Raw genomic sequence first — 15,779 nt, forward strand, 5'->3', positions numbered from 1 at the left:
GGAAGCCTCCCCACAGGAACCGGCAGCTGTTCCAGAGGAGGCCAGCACTGCGCTCTGAGTTCACTGGCCAGCCTGAAAATAGCTTTCCCCAGGAGAAACAAGGTTCGGCAATAACGAATTTGGCAAAGGATGACAGGGATCATTGTGGTGACTCCTGCTGGCAATCCAGAGACAGAGGACAAGGATGTGAGGTCCCGCCATCCAGGGAGCCGTGGGGGAGAGAGAGCTAGGCGTCGAATGCTGGAGTTTCCCAAGTGGGTCCTTCCATATCCCTTTCCCACCTCTTACTGATGAGAAGCCTGAGGTTGGGGAGGCTGATTTGCCCGGGGGCCGGCGTACTCAAGAAATCCCACCACCGGGGCGCCTGCGTGGCTCAGTGGGTTAAGCCGCTGCCTTCGGCTCAGGTCATGATCCCAGGGTCATGGGATCGAGTCCCACATCGGGCTCTCCGCTGAGCGGAGAGCCTGCTTTCCTCTCTCTCTCTCTCTCTGCCTGCCTCTCTGCCTACTTGTGATCTCTCTCTGTCAAATAAATAAATAAAATCTTTAAAAAAAAAAAGAAAGAAAGAAAGAAAGAAATCCCACCACCAACAGGTGGCTTGGCAGCAGAATTCATTTCCAGGTTCCATGTTCCTCCGGGGACACAGGATGTTCACACATCCCCAGAGACAAAGGGAGGAGTGGCAGGTGTCGGGAGGCAGGGGGAACCCAGGGCCGAAGTTTCAAGTGGGTCCTCGGGTGGTCTAGGGAGGAGCCTGTTGAGTTCCCACCATAGCAGCACGATGGAAATCTGAGGGCCCCCAAGCACCTGCGGGATTGGAGGGTTTGGGGGACCTGGCGGGGGGAGAGCGCAGAACCTCAACTCTTGTCTTCTGACACTATCTCCAGAGATATAATAGCAAAGGGTGGGAAACAGGAAACATTCCTCATGACTTGAGAGCTGAGGTTCATAAAACTATCATGGGGAGGGGGTGGAGTCAGGGGGAGAGGCTTAGAAGTCCAGAAGCCTTGTCCCATCCCCAGGGATTCTGTCACCAGGGACCTGGTGGAACCTGGGTCTGGGATGTCAGAGCTGGGGGGCGGGGTGGGGGGGGCGGTGGTTCCAGGAGTATCCACAATGGCAGACCCCTGTTTTAGAAGTTTCCAGGTTTTCAAAATCCTGTGCTGGTGGCTGCTGTTTCTCCTCCTTTGAAGAATTATACAAGGAGCCTTAGGGTTTGTAGGCAGGGCACGAGGTTAGCATCAGGCGGCACAGAGGCACACCCAGGTCTGGGTGAAGGGAGAAGACTCAAGGGACACTGGGTCGGTGTGTTCTGCGTGTGCTTAAATTTAGGAATAATTTCCATATCATAGAATTGACCCTTTGAAGTTTATAGTTTAATGACCGTCTTGACAGATGACTATAATAGCGTGACCATCAACACCAATCAAGTTCTAGAAAGTTCTATCCCCAGGAAATCATCTTAAGAGACATATCTGGATGCAGTTCCAGTGGCATGATTGGAGACAGAGGTTCCAAAACCTTGCCCCCACCCCCACCCCCAAATTCTCTGCCCCTCTGCAAGTCATGTATCAAAGGCACCTGTTTCTGGCCCAGGCAACTTCCCTGGTAGTTGGAAGTAATTATTCCCCCAGAAGCCCCACTCTGCCTTGTTAGAGTGTCTGTTGAAAATGCCAGGTTGCTAATGTCACTTCTCTTGCTTCCAAGTTCAATTTTCCAGACCCAGACAACACCCACAGTCGATACCTCCCACGGTGGCTAGAGCCACTTCTGGTGGCAGAAAAACATTCACCTGCTACCCAGAGCAATTACAAGTGCTTTCCTCACGCAGCTGTTCCCCGCTCCTGAGAAAACATTTAATTGGTTTGGAGGTCGCAGGATCCTCTTACAATTTGGGTCCTATCACGCAGCTGTCATGTGCACCGGGGACCATCCAGACTGGGCTTCTTCGGAGGACACACCATCGTCCACTTTTAGAAAGAGCATTAGTCCTTTAGCTATTGTCTGGTTCCCTTCAAAAGACAGACAGCTCGGTAGGCTGGAGCTTGTCTTGGTCTCCAGGTCAATTATTTGGGAATCAGGATGGAATGGGCAGAATCAGAGTTTTCAGCTCAGCCTCTTCCCCTTTTCCAGAGCAGCCACTGTAAGGATGGAACAGGGTTGCTAGGGCAGCAAAGGGCCTGGGAGAGCTGACCTTTCAGACTTAATGGAAGGAGAGTGGCCCACCTGGGGGCCCATCAGCTTGGTTTCCAGGCCTGGGAGGAGACCCTGTGGCAGGCTAAGTGGCAGAAACGCCATGAACAGGGAGCAGTATGCATGTGGACATTACATTCAACAAAATGTTCCCATGAGGGAGGACTTTGGAGAAAGTGGGGAGGAGGATGGGGCTTCAGTCCCAGGGGAAAGTCAGCGAAACACCCACTCACAGGGATTCTCCAACACAAAGCACTCTGGTAAGTGTGTGATGTCTGCTGCGCTCCCGGGCCCCCTGCGATGGAAGAGCTCGGTGCTCCCCTGGGCCCTGGAATGACTTTGGTTACAGCAGAGCCTCCCAGACTGTCCAGGGCTGGGCGTCTTCAAAGGGAGCTCAGCAGCTGAACCTGCAGTGGAGAGGGCTCATCTGGATACCTGCTCACTCCCAGCACACTTGGTTTTTTGTTTTCTATTCTATTTTTTTTTCTCTTAAGATTTTATTTATTTGTCAGCAAGAGAGAGAGGGAGAGCAAGCGAGTGCACAAGCCGGGGGAAGAGCAGAGGCAGAGGGACAAGCAGGGTCCCAGCTGAGCAGGGAGCAAAATGCAGGACTTGGTCCCAGGACCCTGGGAACATGACCTGGGCTGAAGGCAGACGCTTAACAGACTGAGCCACCCAGGCGTTCCTCCCCACCTTTTTTTTAAACACTTTGTTTCTAGAACAGTCTTAGGTTCACAGTGAAATTAAAGGGAAGGTACAGAGATTTTCCATTTGCCCGCTCCCCTCCACCTCCATGCCCAGCATCCTTGTCAACACTCCCCACCAGAAGGCTAGACTCATTAGGACCGATGAACCCACCCCCCACCAAAGTCCACAGTTTACAGTAGGGCTCGCTCTAGGTGTTAGACTTACTATGGGTTTGGACCAAGCTGAAATTATGTATCCATCATTCTAGTCTCATACAGAGAAATGTCACTGCCCTAAAAAAATCCCATGCTCTGCCTACTCACCCCTCCTCCCCCGACCCCTGGCAACCACTGATCTGTCTCCATAGTTGTGCCTTTTGCTGAATGTCACGTAGTTGGGCTCACGCAGAGTGCAGCCTTTGCAGATTGGCTGCTTTCCCTTAGTAAAATGCATTTGCGTTTCCTCCTTGTCGTTTCATGGCTTGCTAGCTCATGTTCTTGTAGCACTGAATACTCTTCCATTGTCTGGACGGACCACCTTTTATTTATCCATTCAGCTCCTGAAGGACATCTTGGCTGCTCTCAGGTTTTAGCAATTATGAACAGAGCTGCTATAAACATTAGTGTGCAGGTTTCTGGGGAGGAACAACATACTTGTTTTTCACCAGAGCAGGGAGAGGGATCACCGCTGCTCCAGGGAGACAAACAGCGCCCCGGCGACAGCCAGGTCCCCTCCTCTGTCTCTCAGAGTCTCTCCACTGGCTTTTCTACCCACTGTAAGCCCCATCCCACCCAAGCCTGCATGCTGTCCAACGTCTCAGATGACACCGTGTCCACAAAGCTGTCCGCAAGTGCCCTACTAGGAAGCCATGTCTCTTTTCCTCGTTCCCTTTTAAATAGCCTTCTAATTTGAGAGTCATTTTAGATTCACAGGGAAATTCAAAGATAGTAGTGTGACTTCCCATAGACACCACGCCCCGCGTCCGCTATGCTCTCATCTGTTACCATGGTACATTTGTCAAAACTAAGAAATTAATTGGTACGTGAAACCTCACTCGCTACTCTGTTTTCGTTAGTTTTTCCCCTGATGTCCTTTTTCTGTCCCAGGACCGCCTCCTGGATGCCACATTACATTCAGTTGTCATTTCTCCATAGGCTCCTCTGATTCACGACAATTCCTCCATCTTTCCTTGATTTTGATGATCTCAGCAGTTTGGAGGATTACTGGGCAGGTGTTTGGAAGAGAACCCCGTGGATTGGGATTGTCGGATATCTTTTTCCTCATGCTCAGATGGGGCTGTGGGATTCTGGGAGGAAGGGCACGGAGAGGGAGGTACCCCCCATCCTCACTGTTACATCTTGCTCTTTGTTCTTTTCTGCTCCATCCCTCTGGCCTCTCTTCTTCCCTCCGGTCCAGCCCTATCTACCTCTCCTCCACAGAGCACATCACAAGAAGGACCCACCTTCTTATGCGCCTGCGGGACCATACGTTGCCTGAGTGAATGCCACTGTCCTCGCCCTGAGGTCCGTAAGATGCTACTGGAGAATGGTAATGACAATTTCAACTACCCTTTCCTGGGTGCTTGGGTCGTGGGGCTGGGAAGACGATCAGGAGCAAGGGATGGTCTCCCGTGACTGGGGGCAGGGTGCTTGGTGTCTCTCTGGTTCTCTCTGTCCGTGGATGTTGTCTGCAGAGATGGTGTGTGTGTGTGGCCCTCGTGAGGTGTGTTCTGCCTCACCTTGGTCTCTTTTGTTACTGAGGATGCCCTCAGAGACAAACGGCTGGGCTTCTAATCCAGGGGAAAGAAACAGCTCCCTCCACCCTACTGCAAGAACGAGGTTCAATTAGCGGCTGTGTTTGAGTGAAGTGCTGGCTGGAGAAGGCGGATGTGGGTCAGGAGGCAGTGGGCTGGGACTGAATAAATCCCTTTAGTGCCCTGGACAGGAAGAGACATCTGTCATGCCTCTTCCCTATATGTAATTCCAAATAAAAATCACAAAGCACAGAATTTGCATGCATGTTGAAATTAGAATATCTTCCTACTTACTAATCTGCCTGCCATTTTTCTGCAAAGATTTGTTGATCATAAATTTTCCTCCTTGCTTCTGCTTTGTCTCCCCGCTGCGAAGCCAGGCTCAGGTGGGAGGTCCCTCACTGCCTTCCCAGCGTCTTCTTCTCCCCTGTCCTAAAGGCAGGCCGCCCTCATTCTCCTCTAGATCATCCATCGGGCCCACAGAGCCTCTTCAACCACTGAGACCAGTTATTTTGCAAACCCCACTCCTGTGAAGCTCTTGGATGCTTTCCCTCCTGAGAGTAGAAAAGCAGAGCTCAACTCCCTCCCCAAGCTGCAGATGGCTCAAATCCTTCAGAAAAGGCATGACCAAGCGCCATAAGGATGGCAGAGCCCATCAAAGAGACCACAGAGCAGCCAGCCGCATCACTTTATTCCATGGTGCATCTGGCCCCCCTTCTTCATTGGTGCCCCCAGCCACGTTGTGGGAGCCCCTTCTGCTGACTCCCAAGAGCCCACTGAGTGCATCTCTTCCAGACTCTCTTTGGTGATGTGATGTCAGGAGTGATTACACCAGAGCAATTAGCAAGCACTACAACCCAGGACTTCTCTCCCCAGAGCTGGAAGCTAAACATATTCGGTTTCCCACCATGACAAATTGGCACCATGAGCCCTCTCCAAAAATCCAAATTGATGGGGGCTCCCTTCTCCTCAAATGCTTCACAGAAAACCTCTTCTTTTTATAATTCCACTGGGGCACCTGGGTGGCTCAGTCATTCTGGGTGGCTCGTGCCTTCTGCTCAGGTCATGATCCTACGGTCCTAGGGATCGAGCCCCACATTGGGCTCCCTGCTCAGCGGGGAGTCTGCTTCTCCCTCTGCCACTACCCCTGCTTGTGTTCCCTCTCTCGCTGTGTCTCTCTCTTTCAAATATATAAATAAAATCTTTAAAAATCAATCAATCTACTAAGTCCATAGTCAAGCCTCCAGGGTCCTTCCTAGCTGCGTGTCTTTGGGCAAGTCTCTGGGCTTCTCTGGCCTTCTGGTCCCCCATCCATGAAACAGGGACAGTACTATGTAATCCTTTTGCAGGTCTAATGGGCTTTAGAATGTGCCAGTACCCCTGTAATGAGTAGACCAGTGGACCATGTGAAACCTCTCTGCAATGGGGGGGGGAAGGTCTTCCTCTTCCTCACAATCCACTCCCCAGGTGGGGGGTCCTGCCCTATGGATGCGGGGTCTAACTCTGACAGCAGCACAAGTAGGGGCCAGTGGGAGTGGTCTGCCCTGAGAGTTGGCAATAAGGGAGCAACAGTCTGTAGAGAAGTGAAAAAGAAGACCAAGACTGACTGAACACCAAGACTGGTCTGCTTTTTAAAAAAAAACATCATGTGCCCACGATTATAAGGAACATCAGTGATAAAATACTCCCCCTCTCTCAGCTGGGGGAAACTCTCTTGCTGCCCCTCCTCTTCGGAAGGCATCTACTGGCAGCTGCCCGTTGTGGGTGCTCAATTGCTAAGGGAGGGACCTGGTTACAGAGAGGCTTTGGACACTCACAATCATGGTCCCTCAGGTCTCTCCTTGCTCCCCCCCCAACAAAAACCAGCTCTCTGGGGTTTAGAGAAGATCCGTAGCATTTTCCTGCCTTGGCATCTATGGTAGTTTCCCATTATTTTGTCATTCATCCCATCTAGTCATGGAATCAATCTCTTCTTCCATCTGGGCTCAGCCATGACTTGCTTTGTCCAACAGAATGCTGTGGGAGGGATGATATCCAAGTTTCAAGCCCAGGCCTCCAGTATTGGGCAAGCTTTTGCTCTCCCTCCCAGAACCCTGGTGCTACCATAGGCAGAAGCATGGAAATGTCCACGAACTAAACACAGGGGGACTTTCAAACCCTGGGGAGTGAAGCAGCTTGCCCAAGGTCACAAGGACGGAGAGTGATAAAGCCAGGATTCAGACCCAATGCCAGAAAAAATTGTGCATACTCTGTACCAATTGTCTGGGAAGGAGAATACACCTTCTGTAAAGAAGATAAATGATTTCAGGACCTTGTAACAGCGATTTCTTGGAAAATCTGTGCCAGCAGACAGCCCTCCTCCCTACTCAGTCATACTTCCGCGCTGTCCTGGGACGATGTTGCACTAACTGACCAGGTGTTGCCAGCATCAGCCCTAAGGAAGAATCACCTTCTGCCCAAACACTGAGAAAAATGGAGCACGCAGGTTCAGAGTCTGCCTTCCCCTTCCCCAGGTCCCTAGCAAGACAGCTTGGATGAGGTCTCAGAAGGACACAGGTGCAGGAGGAAAGGAAGACCACCCACATGAGAACAAGCAAAGGCTATTTTTCCAGAGTTTTCAGTAGGAAGGGAGGCAGCCACCACCGCTTGCCTTTGGCAGAGATTCACAGGCAAGCAGGGGAGTGGGAAGCTTTCTAGCAAGAAAGAGAAGGATCCAGGGGTGCCCCAACTGGAGGTGTGGACATAGGGGAGCTAGAAGTGGGGGCATCCTCTGTGATTGGTTAGGGAGGCATATTTGGCCTTCTCCTATTGGTCCTAAACTGGAAGGGGGACACACAGGAGGGAAGCTGTCAGTTACATCCAGCCATGGATGACAACCCAGTCACTTGGTGAGGATTGCTACAGGAGTTGTGGGTTTCCTTCCTGACCTAGTGGTTGTACATTGTGGGTCAGAGTTCTGTTTTTATATATGGCTTGGTCATAGCTATTTGTATGCTTACCATCACATGGAATTCAAGTCCCAGCATATTTCTCCTAGTCATTCAGCCCTGTCCTTATTTCTCTCAGAACAATCCAGTGTCACAGTCTCCATAGTGTGTGAAATATGCCTTCCCCTAATCCCCCAGGCTCTCAGCAGCCAGAAGACACAGCTGAGCAGAGCTCCAGCAAGACTGCCACCACTTTGGGGACTCCAGCATAGAGCTCTGTTCCTGTTCATGTCCCCATCCATCATCTGAGATGTCTGTGGAGGAAAATCCACCTTCTGAGTCACCTAGAACCCGCGTCAAACACCCCCGCCATGCCACCCCCATTTCCTCCAACACTGATCAGGTACAGTCAATGACCTTCACATTTTCACTCTGAGGAGAGTAATTTTGCACAAAGGACCTCTTAAAGCCAGTAATTGTGAATAAACAGACTTCAAGGGACATTCTACTCTCTGGCTTCTTTTCCTGCTTAAGCAAGAAGAGAGACTTAAGACTTAAGGCTTAAGGACTCCCTGCTCACTTCCCTTGCTCAGTGCAGACTTTCCCCCAAGTCTTTTCATTTCAATATCCAGAATCTTTCTCAGTTCCATCCAGTTTCCAACTCTCTCATCCCCATCGCCCCTACCCCAACCCCAGCCAGCAGCATCTCCCTACCAGGCTTTCCCTACAAGTCTCCTAGGTTCATTTAAATGAGCCCAAGCCACCAAACTCTGTTTGAAAAAAAAAAATTACAAAGGAGTATATTTTTCTTACAAAGAGATAAGAGGGGAATGATTAAGGAATCCCCGAGGAATGTTCTCCTCAGGGCTTAAGAAAGAAACCTCGCAAGTACTTATTTTTGGAAAATAAAGATGCCATTTTATTTTCTGTTTTGTGTTTGTTTTCTCTATAGTTGACGTACAATGATATATTCATTTCAGATGTACAACATAGTGTTTCAATAAGTCAGTACATTACACAATGTTTACTGCGAGAAGGATGCATTTTAAGTCTAATTACCGGGGCAAACCGTTAGAACCAGAGATATTTTGGAGTTCATGGGTCACAGCTGCACCTGCAATGCAACCATGTCCAAAATCTAGGCGTCTTAGAGAAGACCTTGTCAGATACACCTTTTGCAAAGACAGTATTAAGATGTGGGATAGTATCCACTTTTCTACAGCTGCAAGGAAGAGGCAATATTTATTTTTTATCTTGATGAGAAGTTTTTCACCGGCAGTTAGAAGGACCTTCAGTTTCCAGATCAAGCACTAGAACTTGACTAGTAAACGTGGAAGAATTTGCCCAAGTGACTTGAAAATTGTGAGAAAAAAATGAAAGAGAAGAAATCACAACCAACATCAAAGAAATACAGTCAGTTAGAAGGACATATGAGCAACCGTATGCCAACAAATTGGGCAATCTGGAAAAAAATGGATGCATTCCTAGAAACCCTAAAAACATAAAAACTACCGAAACCAAAACAGGAAAAAATAAAACACGTGAAAGACCCATAACCAACAAAGAAATTGAAGCAGTAATAAAAAATCTTCCAACAAACAAGAGTCCAGAACTAGATGGCTTCCCAGGGGAATTCTACCAAACATTTAAAGAAGAATTAATACCTATTCTTTTGAAGTTGTTTCAAAAATTAGAAATGGAAGGAAAACTTCCAAACTCATTCTACTAGCCCAGCATTACCTTGATCCCAAAACCTGGCAAAGACCCTGCCAAAAAGGAGAATTACAAATCAATATCCCTGATGAACATGGATGCTGAAATTCTCACCAAGATATTAGCCAATAGGACCCAACAATATATTAAAAGGATTATTCACCACAACCAAGTGGAATTTATTCCTGGGCTGCAAGTTTGATTCCACATCCACAAATCAATCAATGTGATACATCACAATAATAATTTTTTTAAAAAGAGCAAGAAACACAGGATTCTCTCAATTGATACAGAAAAAGCATTTGACAAAATATAGCATCCTTTCTTGATTAAAAGTCTCCACAATGTAGGCATAGAGGGAACATACCTCAACATCATCAAAGTCATAAAAGAAAAGCCCATGGTGAATATCATGCTCAATGGGGGAAGACCTGAGAGCTTTTCCCCTTAAGGTCAGAAACATGACAGGGATGTCCACTCTCACCACTGTTGTTCAACATAGTACTAGAAGTCCTAGCCTCAGCAATCAGATGACAAAAAGAAATAAAAGGCATCAGAACTGGCAAAGATGTCCAACTCTTACTCTTTGCAGATGACCTGATACTCTATGTGGAAAACCCAAAACATTCCACGCTAAAATTGCTAAAAAGTCATACAGGAAGTCAGCAAAGTGACAGGATATAAAATCAATGCACAGAAATCAGTTGCATTTTTATACACTGACAATGAGACAGAAGAAAGAGAAATGAAGGAGTTGATCCCATTTCCAATTACACAAAAACCCATAAGATACCTAGGAATAAACCCAACCAAAGAAGTAAAGGAGCTGTATTTTTAAAACTACAGAATACTTATGAAAGAAATTGAGGAAGACACAAAGAAATGGAAAAACTTTTCATGCTCATGGATTGGAAGAATGAATATTGTTAAAATGTCTATGCTACCAGAACTATCTACATATTCATGCAATCCCCATCAAAATACTATCAACTTTTTTCACAGAGCTGGAACAAATAATCCTAAAATGTATGTGGAACCAGAAAGATCCTAAATAGCCAGAGGAACGCTGAAAAAGAAAACCTAAGGCTGGTGGCATCACAATTCCAGACTTCAAGCTCTATTACAAAGCTGTAGGCATCAAGACAGTATAGGAGTGGCACCAACACAGACACACTGATCATCAGAACAGAATAGAGAACCTAGAAATGGACCCTTAAATCTCTGGTCAACTAATGTCAACAAAGAATATAGGAAAAAAGACATTCTCTTCAATAAAGGGTGTCGGGAAAATTGGACAGCCACATGCAGAAAAATGAAACTGGGCCATTTCCTTATGCCACACACGAAAATAGACTCAAAATGGATGAAAGACTTAATGTGAGACAGGAATCCATCAAAATCCTAGAGGAGAACACAGGCAGCAACCTCTGACCTCGGCCACAGCAACTTCTTGCTAGACATGTCTCCAAAGGCAAGGGAAACAGAAGCAAAAGTGAGCTATTGGGATTTCATTAAGATAAAAAGCTTTTGCACAGCAAAGGAAACAGCTGACAAAACCAAAAGATAAATTACAGAATGGGAGAAGATATTTGCAAATATCTTATCAGATCAATGGCTAGTATCCAAACTCCATAAAGAACAAACTCAATACCCCAAAATAAAAAAATCCAGTCAAGAAATGGGCAGAAGACATGGACATTTCTCCAAAGAAATGTCATATACAAATGTCATATACAAATGTCATATACAAATGACCAAAAGACAATGAAAAAATGCTCAACATCACTTGGAATCAGGGAAATACAAATGAAACCACAGTTTTCATGGCTAAAGTTAACAAATCAGGAAATGACAGATGTTGGTGAGGATGTGGAGAAAGGGGAACCCTCCTACACTGTTGGCGGGAATGCAAGCTGGTGCAGCCACTCTGGAAAACAGTATGGAAGTTCCACAAAAAGTTAAAAATAGAGCTACCCTATGACCCAGAAATTGTACTGCTAGGTCTTTACCCAAATTATACAAACCTAGTCATTGGAAGGGACACCTGCGCCCCAAGTTCACAATAGCCAGACTATGGAAAGAGCCAAGATGTCCATTGACAAATGAATGGATAAAGATGTGGTGTGTATATGTGTGTGTGTACACACACAATAAAATTACTCAGCCATCATAAAAAATGAAATCTTACCATTTGCAATGATGTGGCTAGAACTAGAGGGTATTATGCTAAATGAAATAAGCCAATCAGAGAAAGACAATTATCATATGATTTCACTCATATGTGGAATTTAAGAAACAAAACAGAAGATCATAGGGGACGGGAGGGAAAAATAAAATAAGACAAAATCAGAGAGGAAGACATACCATAAGAGACTCTTAACTCTATGAAAGAAAATGAGGGTTGCTGGAGGGGCAGTGGGTTGAGGGATAGGGTAACTGGGCAATGGGCATTAAGGAGGGCATGTGATGTACTGAGCACTGTGGTTATATGCAACTGATGAATCACTGACCTCTACCTCTGAAACTAATAATATACTATATGTTAATGAATTGAATTTAAATAAAATCACATTTTTAAAAACTTGTGGGAAAACAAATGGCAGAAAGAGAGCTCTGACAGTGGGATGCAAGTGTGAAGTGTTGCCTCTGTGCCCTCCTTCCCCTCCTCCCCCTCTAGCTCAGCTCCCCACTCAGCAGCCAGAGGGAACCTACGAACCCTCCACCCACCCTCATCTCTGTGTCCCTCCTCTGCTTAAACACACCACTTGACTCTGGGACCCACTGCTTTTGGAGCAAACACTCTCCTGCTGGGGATGATGAGGTCCTGCACATCCCTTCCACCCCGTCCCCATCCCTGGTCCAGTTGATTTTCCTGTCCCTGTCCCTGGATGTGCCAGCCTCCTGGTCTTCCTTCACCATTTGGAGGAGAAACACCTGTCCATCAGGAACATTTGCTTTAGATTTGTGATGAGTGAAGAATTAGTGCCTACCATATCTGAGCCTGTATTTCATTGTTAGGTTTGTTCCAACAGCTCGCATGACCTCAACTGACCAGCCAGGGTATTCAATCAACAGCTCTCAGAGTCTCTTTTCTGGTTTTTAAGAGGAGGATTACATTACCCACCTTCTGGGGTTGTTAGAGGATGGTGTGAAACTCCCAGCATGGGGCCAGCTCAACGACAGGGGAGCTAAGTCATAAGAAGGCAATGCGGCTAGAGCTGTCAGATTCGGAAGCACATTTCCGGCTAACGGAGAGAGGAAGAGAGAAACAGAGTTGCCTCTGATAATAAGGATCTCTCAGAAATAATGGCTTGTGATTGCATCAGAGCCAAGTAGAAAAATTGAAAGGAAAAGAAAAATACAGTGGTTGAATGTCAGGGTTTGAAGTTGGACAGAACTAAATCTGGGTTCCTGCTTTACCACTTACAAACCTCTGTTGTCTTTGACCAGTCTTTTAACTTCTTTGAGCTCCCGTTTCCTTGTGAAGATACCAACCAACTAACCCTATGGGGAGGGAATCCAAGGGCATTAATGAGGACTTTTGCCTGCAGGCAACCAAATCTGTCCTAGCTATGGAGTTTATTAAGGAGACTAGAAAACCTACAGAACTATTATGAGGGCTGAGGAAGTTAGCTCTGAGCCAAGCTTCCATAAACAACTACCCAAACCACCCAAAGGTCGACCAAAAGGGCTGCTCCCTTGCCTGATCAGAAACCCACAGGATCCAGAAGCAGCTGATGCAAGAACCATGCCACATCTAGCCCAGCCTTTGCCAGGAAAATGGACAGACGCCCCGCCTCTCTGCCGTAGTGCAGATCAAAGTCTCACACAAGATCATCCCGTACGTGGGACCCACAACACAGCTGTTAGGGGGCCTGGAAAATGCTTCGCTTTCCAGTCTTTGCAGTGTAAGAAGTTACTTGAGAAAGAGGTCAGAAAGGGTACTGAGTGAGCCAATATCTCTACGGAAAACATCTAGTGGGGTCTCTAGCACACAGAAGCCGCTCGATACATTTTAATGAGAGGTAGCGGAGCATAGATGTTAAGGATCTAAATTCTGCAGCCTTATAGTCTGGGTTCAAATCCCTGCTCTGCCACTATTTCTGTGTCCATCTACTTCCCCTCCCTCTCTTTCCACTGACATGGTTAGGCCAATGACTATAGGTCATATACCTTCTAGGCTTACTGTAAATGTCAGGTTGTTTAGTAATGCTTGGAAGTATCTGGTTCATGGAGGCTCAGTCACATGACCTGCCACCAGCCCACTCTTTGTCCTGGTCACATGACTCCAAACAGCAACTGCATTCACTAGAGATCTCTAGTGGGCATGTGAACTTTCCAGACTCTGCAGGCCAACCTCACCTCTCATTTGAACATCTCATTCCTTCCCCCAAATGCTATGGAGTCACTGAAAGCCAGCTTCCCACTCATGGTTGCAATGTACTAACCTGCCTTCCTTTTTACGCTTTCCCTACTTTAAATGCAGCAGAGCTATGCTCTCCTCTTGGTTCAGTTTTGATCTACTCGGATCCTTGGAGTACAGCAGTAAATAAGAAAAGGTCCTCGCCTTCGAGGAGCCTGCAGTCTATCAGGGAGACCTAGTAGAGAGACAGTTAAAACGTGGTCCATGCAATGGGGAATGTGAATAAGGCACAGAAATAACACAGAAAAAGAGCCTTAGGTTAACTAGGGTTTCAGACAAGAGCTCCAGGGAGAAGGTGAAGGGTGAGGGGGTGTTCCGAATGCTAAATTTGAGGCAGAAAGCAGAAGAAGAGGGGCGTCTGGGCGGCTCAGTCAGGTAAGGCATCTGCCTTCAGCTCAGGTCGTGATCCCAGGGTCCTAGGATGGAGCCCTACATCAGGCTCCCTGTTCAGCAGGGAGTCTGCTCCCTCGTCCCTCTGTCCTTCCTCCCCACCTTGTGTTTTCTCTCTCTCCCTCTTTCTCTCTCACATAAATAAATGAAATCTTCAAAAAAAATTTATTTTTAAAAAAAGCGGAAGAGGAGAAGATATACCACACAGAGGGAGCCATTATGTGCAAGGGCACTGTGGCATGAAAAGCAGCACAGGGTGTCCAGGCGATGACAAGGAGATCTATGTTTTGGAAGTACAAGGTGTGCTGTGTGGAACAGCAGAATATAGGATTAGCAAGGATTGTGAGAAGCCTTGAAAAGCTGCATTAGGGCATTAAGGAGGCAGGGGAAGGGTAAATATTTTTAAGCAGCTAAAGTCCAAGGTATGACTTGCATTTTAGAGCAGTTCCTGTGTTGTGGGCAGGCCTTGGTGCAAATGAAAATGTGGGATCCCTTGTTCAAAAAACAGGACAGACATGCTGTTCAATGTACCAATGTATTGAGTTTTTTCTTTAAAGATATTCTATTACTTATAAAAGAAAAGTTTTGTTTTTCTACTTTCCATTTGTATTGATTTCTGTTCTAATCCATATTTTCTTCCTTTGACTTGCTTTTGGATACAGTTTGCTCTTGTTGTGCTAGCTCCCTGAGATTGAAGGTTAAGGTATTGATTTGCAACTCTTTTTTTTTTTTTTTAATGGGCACTTAGAGCTGTGAATACCCCTCTAAGCACCGCCTCAGCTGATCTCTGTAAGTTTGGGGATGTCCTGTTTTTGTTTTCATTCATCTCGAAGTATTATCTAATTTCCCCTGCCACTTCTTCTGCCCCATTGGCTCCGTAGGAAACCAAGGTGGAAGTTTAATTTCCCCACATCTGTGAATTTCCCGACTTCCTTTCTGTAACCGATTTCTAATTTGATGGCATTGTGGCCTGAGAATGTACTTTGTACAGTTTCATCCTTTTTTTAAAAAAAAAGATTTTATTTATTTATTTGACAGAGAGAGATCACAAGTAGGCAGAGAGGCAGGCAGAGAGAGAGAGGGAGAAGCAGGCTCCCCGCTGAGCAGAGAGCCCGACGCGGGGCTCGATCCCAGGACCCTGAGATCATGACCTGAGCCGAAGGCAGAGGCTTTAACCCACTGAGCCACCCAGGCGCCCCGCGTCTTTTTTTAATCCTTGCTGGTCTACTGTCTAGTTGTTCTATCCGTTACTGAAAGTGGAATATGGAGCGGCACTGGGCTGGATCGGTCAGTAGGGAGCTTGACTCTTGATCTCAGGGTCATGAGTTTGAGCCCCATGTTGGGTACGAAACCTACTTTTAAAAAGTAAAGAAATAAAGTAAAATAAAAATAAAGAAACTGGAGGATTGAAATCCCCAAGTGTTATTGTTGAGTGGTCTATTTCTCTCCTTTCAGTTTACTTTTTGCTTCAAGTGTTTCAAGGCTCTATTGTTAAGTGCATGTGGTGTGTCTTCCTGATGGACCCTTCTATCATTCTAAAACGTCCATATTTAACTCTAGTAACATCCGTGTTTCAGTCTGTTTTGTCTGATATCTGTATGGCCACTCCAGCTCTCGTGGGTGCCATGTGCATGCTCTAGCTCCTTCCATTGTTTTACTTAGAATCTACTTGTATCTTTGAATCTAATGTGTT

General features: G+C 46.6%; 1 long non-coding RNA gene across 3 annotated transcripts; it reads left to right on the forward strand.

Annotated features, from left to right (window-relative positions):
- The first annotated feature begins 3,907 nt into the window (after window positions 1–3,907).
- Window positions 3,908–5,698, forward strand: LOC122910688. Of its 3 annotated transcripts, XR_006385266.1 has the most exons (4): window positions 3,908–3,918; window positions 4,035–4,111; window positions 4,320–4,428; window positions 5,014–5,698. It is a non-coding gene; the product is annotated as an uncharacterized LOC122910688 (long non-coding RNA). The 3 variants fall into 3 exon arrangements; XR_006385265.1 differs by lacking the exon at window positions 3,908–3,918 and having other exon boundaries at window positions 3,981–4,111; window positions 5,010–5,698; XR_006385264.1 differs by lacking the exon at window positions 3,908–3,918 and having other exon boundaries at window positions 3,981–4,111.
- Window positions 5,699–15,779: the final 10,081 nt, after the last annotated feature.

This window comes from Neovison vison, chromosome 6 (assembly GCF_020171115.1).
Source record: "Neovison vison isolate M4711 chromosome 6, ASM_NN_V1, whole genome shotgun sequence".
Lineage (NCBI taxonomy): Eukaryota > Metazoa > Chordata > Mammalia > Carnivora > Mustelidae > Neogale > Neogale vison.